The sequence below is a fragment of the Topomyia yanbarensis genome, chromosome 2 (genome assembly GCF_030247195.1).
Source record: "Topomyia yanbarensis strain Yona2022 chromosome 2, ASM3024719v1, whole genome shotgun sequence".
NCBI lineage: Eukaryota > Metazoa > Arthropoda > Insecta > Diptera > Culicidae > Topomyia > Topomyia yanbarensis.
In genome coordinates, this window is record NC_080671.1 from 106,681,378 (window position 1) to 106,687,377 (window position 6,000).

The 6,000-nt window shown below is 35.1% G+C and overlaps 1 protein-coding gene across 6 annotated transcripts in view; it reads right to left on the reverse strand.

Moving 5' to 3' along the window:
- LOC131679117 (uncharacterized) overlaps positions 1 to 5,185 on the reverse strand; it is an 87,171-nt gene extending 81,986 nt beyond the window's left edge. For all 6 annotated transcript variants that reach the window (XM_058959683.1, XM_058959687.1, XM_058959686.1 and 3 more), the window contains exon 1: positions 4,644 to 5,185. The gene's annotated coding sequence lies outside the window, so the exon portion shown is untranslated. The remainder of the gene's footprint in view (positions 1 to 4,643) is intronic.
- Between the last annotated feature and the right edge of the window lie 815 nt (positions 5,186 to 6,000).

The window sequence follows — 6,000 nt, forward strand, 5'->3', positions numbered from 1 at the left end:
GAGTAAAAATCAATTCAAATTAAAATGATTCGGTAGACTATTCTGGTTTAATAAGCGATCTACGAAAAAAGATTCGAGTGATCAAAGTCGCCCCGATGATCAAAGTCACCCCGGTTTACGGTACATGAACAGTAACCGAAATTCGTCATTCTACCGTTTACTACCTTTGCGAGAATATGAGTTTAATACCGCAATGCGCAATTGTGTGATCTGTTACCGAAAAGACAAGAGAATCTTACCCAAAAGTAATAGAAACGTACCCGTCGGATGTTGGGTGTAGAAAGATGCTTAGGAGCTTACACCCAAAACAACAATGAATAATGGAATCTGGGTCTTAGCGCAAAAGCAAATGCTGGCAGGCAGGTGGTCAATGCTGCGACTTATTTGGCAGTCAGCATCTTCAAACATAAGGATTTTCATCGATATTACAAGCTATGGAGGTGATGGGAATTACCTGAGGGAATAAAGCTGAAAGATGTGCTGCCCGACTCAACGGTGAACGTATAACTCGTTCTTAACGTAAGGTGGGTGCCGCGTCAAAACAGGCACAAATTCAACAGAGGGAGCAAAATATGGACAACCATGAATATTTTCGTAATGAGGAAGGTGAGCTCTACGGCCCAGGTATAGCAGATTAACTAGTAAGGTACTACAATCGAGTTATACACCGTACTTTATCTTTAAACATATTTTCCAGAAAGTTGTGTTTTTTTTAAGTGGTCAAGTAAGACTTTTCATAGAAGTACTGGTCCGATTTCAATAATTTTTTCTCCTATTGTTAAGAAAATCTACCGCTATGTTTTTCCGAGAAGGATTTTCAAAATGTCAATTTGTTCTATTTTTATAGCCACTAATAGACCAAAAAATAATTAAATTAAGGAAATTTTCACAAATCGTTATATAACTTCTACAAATCATAAAATAAAACCAATCCCTCTCGGGAAAACATAGCCAACGTGACAATGGTTATAAAAAATATGAATTTTCTGATTTCAGATTACCCAATTTTGCCACAACTTTACTTAAGCGGGACCCATGCAGTTTCAACATCAATGTCTTAAATGCAGTTTTAAGGTCACGAGAGATTTTTCTATTCATCTTCAAAAGTAAAATTGAAAAGTTAAAACATGTATCTTCAAAATACACAAAAAAGATTCAAAATCCTTTGAGTTGATGCTTTACAATTTATTCCCAAAAAAACTGCTCAATTTTAAGCCTCGCGAGTAGAAGATCCTCTTAAGTATTCCATCAATTCGGTGCCTGTCAAACTGATATATGAGCTGCCCCTAATTATGTTATAGACTATTGCGTCACTGGCGATTATGAGTGGAAACCCATTAATGCCACAGTGATACATCCCCTGATGATTTTATTATTAATCATAGCAACCCTGTTCGAATAGCTCCATCCTTATACAAGTGTAAACTAGGCTTACCACCCACCGCTCCCGTATGGCAGCCCGAGCAAAAGAAAATAGCTGCGGAATACTAAATTTAGGTATCAATACCAACGACTGTTTACCACAATATGGTATTAATGAGCTCTACATAAGAGGTAAAATACCAAAACAAATAACACAGATATGTTCTACAAATAACTATTTGATAATAAAACGAGTTATTATAATACCTGAATAATAATAAAACATTTTTCAACCTTCCAGTAACAAAATCCACTCTGTGGAGGTATTCAATAAGGTATTGATTTGGTATTTGAAAAAATCACTGGGACACGCAGCGAAATTTCACATGATTAAACCAACAAAATTCATTTTTGGTATCAATCGACAGTCTATTTTAGATTCGAAACTCTTTAATTGTTCAATATACAATATTTTATTGTTGAACTAACAATATTACGTTCATTCCAACCAAATTTTATTTAATTTGGTTTTGACTAGCAGTAAATCAGTGTGTATTGAACATGTTTGTGTGCACCGTATTTTTCATTTCTTAATGAATATTGCTATTATTAAGAAAAATCAAAATGCATGCTTTTACAAATTTTAGAATTCCGATTTCAACAAATATCGCAGCCCAGTTACACCAAACTCAACACTGTGGTAAGTGTCAATGTTAAAATAATTAAGAACATTGGAAGTAACATAACCTTTGACACTTTCAGAACAAACTCAAAATGCTGAAAATAAATAGCTGGCAAATGATCCTGCAACGTCTTTAAATTTACAGTAAGTTTAAAAATAAAACAATAAAATTATTGAGCTTTATTTTTATTAACAAACATCAACAGTAAATATTTTCTTCTATATTCGTTGTTGTTTCAACTGAATCATATTGTTGGACCAATCGTGTTCACAATATTAGATCAATAATATTGGCAATCGTTTCAACAATTATATTGTTGATTCAACCGATGATGTGATTGAAATCTCGAAACGTCAAAACCAGAATTTATTATGGAAATAACAATATTACGGATTGAATCAAGTATTGAATATTATTAGCCCTGAGATAATAATAATTATTGTTTAGTTTAAACCAGAATATTGTTATATCTACAATTCATTTTCCTGCGTGGATACATAAATAATACTAAAATAAAGTATTATACCTTATTGAGGTATTAAGCAGGTATTTAAAAATGTTTGTTCAATAACTGCTTAATACCTCAATGAGGTATAATAATCAATTAATACCAAGTTTTGGTATGAATACCAAAAAAAAAGTATGCTCGGGTTATTGCCCAGTTATTTTCTCCTGGTTGGGAGATGCTGCTATTCACACAGGGTTGCTGTGATTAATAATAAAGTCCACTTATTTTGAAGTCATGCTGCTTCTTTAGTTAATAACTTTTCTCAGCGAATTTTCACAAACTTACAATGTTCCACGAATGCGTTCAGTATATGAATACCTTTAGAAATATATAGTGTTCTCATGAATTGATTGATGGGGTAATTTTTTAAGAATTTATTTTCAATTTTAACCGATTTTCCATACTAATTTCCATATAAACTTTGAAATTTTTGGAGGGTCCGTAGACACAACCAATCGGTACCAAAATTTGCACAATTGCTAAGGGCCATAAAAGGAATCAGTAGAGCCTGGTGGAGCTAAAAGTCAAAAATTGAACCAGCCTAATGACCATCATTCGAATCTCACAATTTGCAGAGAAACAAACGTCCGCTGTGTCAGAGATTCACTAAACGCAGCAAGGGTAAGACCATGACACTCCTTGCGCGACTGGCACCCATTCAGTCCTCGGCACGGAGAAATACCTTGACTTGAGAACTCCTGTTTTCAGTCGCTTCTTACGGTGACAAAGCAGGAGCTCAGCGGATCAATTTTTGGCTGTGATACTGCATCGGTCTCTAGGTTGGTTTTGCCCGGAGAAAGATAATAGTCTGTTATAAACCTCCAAGTGCGACACCGCCTCAAAATCTTGATTTATTGTTAAAAAAAACCTCCGGTACCTTGGTCACCAATATATGAGGTAGGTCCAAAGTTGTAAAAAGGAGGAAAACATAGCTTTCGACACATTTATTTTGTTGCACTGATTAATGAAATTTTTTTGAAACTATCTGAAATTTTGCAATAAATGTACCAAAAGAGGGTGGATTGCGCTTTGAATTAACAATCATAAAACTAGGTGGAAAATGACGGAGCTATCTTATCGCTTCCTCCGGTGCTAAAAATAATATTATTTAACTTTTCAGGGCACCTAGTGTAAATCGGAAGTCTGACTAAACACAATGAAAAACCTCACTTGAAAAAAATATCCATTCTTACATTATGCATTTGTTGTGAAATAAACTTTGGTAGGCACTAATAGATCAATAAATAGTTTTCAATTTTGTAATGATTTTGTATATGGAAAGAGCAGCTAACGACAATATGATTTGTGTAAATTGCTGGAAGTTACATGAAGTATCTGTCAATATAATCGAATATTTGAACATTATTTTTTTAAATTTGCTACATTGATGAACATTCTTGAGTATTTCCGCAAGACAGTGTGATATCCCATGACGGCTTCCTATGTGATGTATGTATCCTATGTCTTGTTATGTATTTCGGAGCAGTAATAATACTCACTTCAATAAATCGGTTCAAAATGGTGAAGTTGCATGTATGCTCAAAAAGCAAATGTGAGCTATGCGTACAATCGTGTTAAAATATCTATCACATAAACATCTAATGAAAAATGAGTAGAGCTCAGAATTAACAGCAAATTCGAAACGCAAATTCAATAACTAATTTAGCAAATTCTTATCCAAAGATTAGTCTAACAAAAGTCGATTTCTTCAATTAATACATTTGCAAATGTATTAACAAAGTAATTAGAAGATAGCTCGTTTAAACTCCCTTCGCTTCAAGCGATGGGAAACATTCAATAACTGCTTCTACACCGACGGGAAGATAAACGTTTGCGAAACAATTTCATTGATTATCCATGAAACCTATTCTACCGAGTCACTCAATGTAATGGCGATCATTCACGTGTGTTCGTAGAAATTAAATTAAAACAAAACATTAGCACAATTCCTGCCAGCCTTGACTTCGAAAAGTCAATTCCATCACAACCAATCCCCTCCGAAAGGCAATTTCCCTTTCGCGTACTTTAAAACTAGTCTCATTCACAAAAAACTGATGGTGTATTCGATTTCAGAATCTGCACACGATTACCTTAAATGCTGTCAGAAGGTTACATGAAGGGTTCAAACATGCACCATCCTTTCAAACTTGAGCTCAAATGCAATTGGAGTTCAACATCGCACGCCTTTATTCAATTGGGCAGTGCCGTTTCATGCTTTGAAAAATTCGCGCCAGTATTGGAAAGAAGCAACACCCACACAAGGCACTATTTTTCGCACTTTCTTTGCCCCCCTTTTGGTCGGAAAGGATTTTTGATTTTGCTTTATCCTGGAGCACACAAACATTGGACGATTCGGGCGTATACTAACAAACAACTTTCATCGAAAATCACTTTCCCTTGCAAACGTTCCAACACTTCTGAAAAGTTTCTGAACGAAAATAGTTACACGAGACAAAGCACTTTCAACTGTTTTCTTAGTCCATTCGTACGGGTCTGTTGTTTCAAATAAACCTGATTGTCAATTGTTCAGAAATAGGTTTCAAATGATGAATTTTTTAACAACGTATTTTTCATCACAACAGAGCTAGCTTTCCAAGTTCTATTTCCCGTTAGCCTCTGGGAGCATTGTCAAAACACAAGCACACGTGGCCGACGGAGAACTACTACTGAGCCTAGTTGCTGACTGACTTTTCCCGCGCGCTCTCGCGTGGTTCGTGCAGAAGCACATGGACTACCTATCCTGTGTACATATTGTATTTCTATTCCTCATCGTAGATATCCACCTGGTTCGACACAATAACACAGACAACGTGGTCAGCGCTGTTGCATAGGATGCAAGTAACACGCGATTTTGCCGTGAAACACTGTGGTTTGTGTTTTTCTTTCAAAATGCGCATCCCGAAGTTGCAGAAATGAGCAACTATACGGTGTTGTTGAAAACTTTTACCAGTACTTGAAACTTTATATATTAGGAAGGTGCGTTCTTCAATCTCAGTTGTAGGATACCACCCATAATTGTGCTTTTAGTTAGTAAGTCTCTTCAGATTCGAGCTACTATTTCCGAAATTAGAATAAGAATACTATTTCCGAAATTAGAATAAGAAAATCACACATCCATGGATGTCGATGTAATTTTACACAATAATGGTGTAAAGAAATAATATAAATTAGTAACAAAGGTTTTTTTATTACAATTTTTTAAACCAATAACAAAAAAATCGACTTATAATTTAAATACACAATATTTGTACCGAGAAGTTTTAAGCAAACTAATGCCATGGTATTTTAAATTGCCGGAGTATATACAGAGTACCTGACAGCGAACCTTTCATTGTCTGCTTTCCCAACACGACTGTATCAAAGCTTCGTTCGAAGGCTAATTGTGATTTTTGTACATCATTGTTTTGCTATCGAATACCCGTTTGTGCCATTCCTCGATCTTTGAAT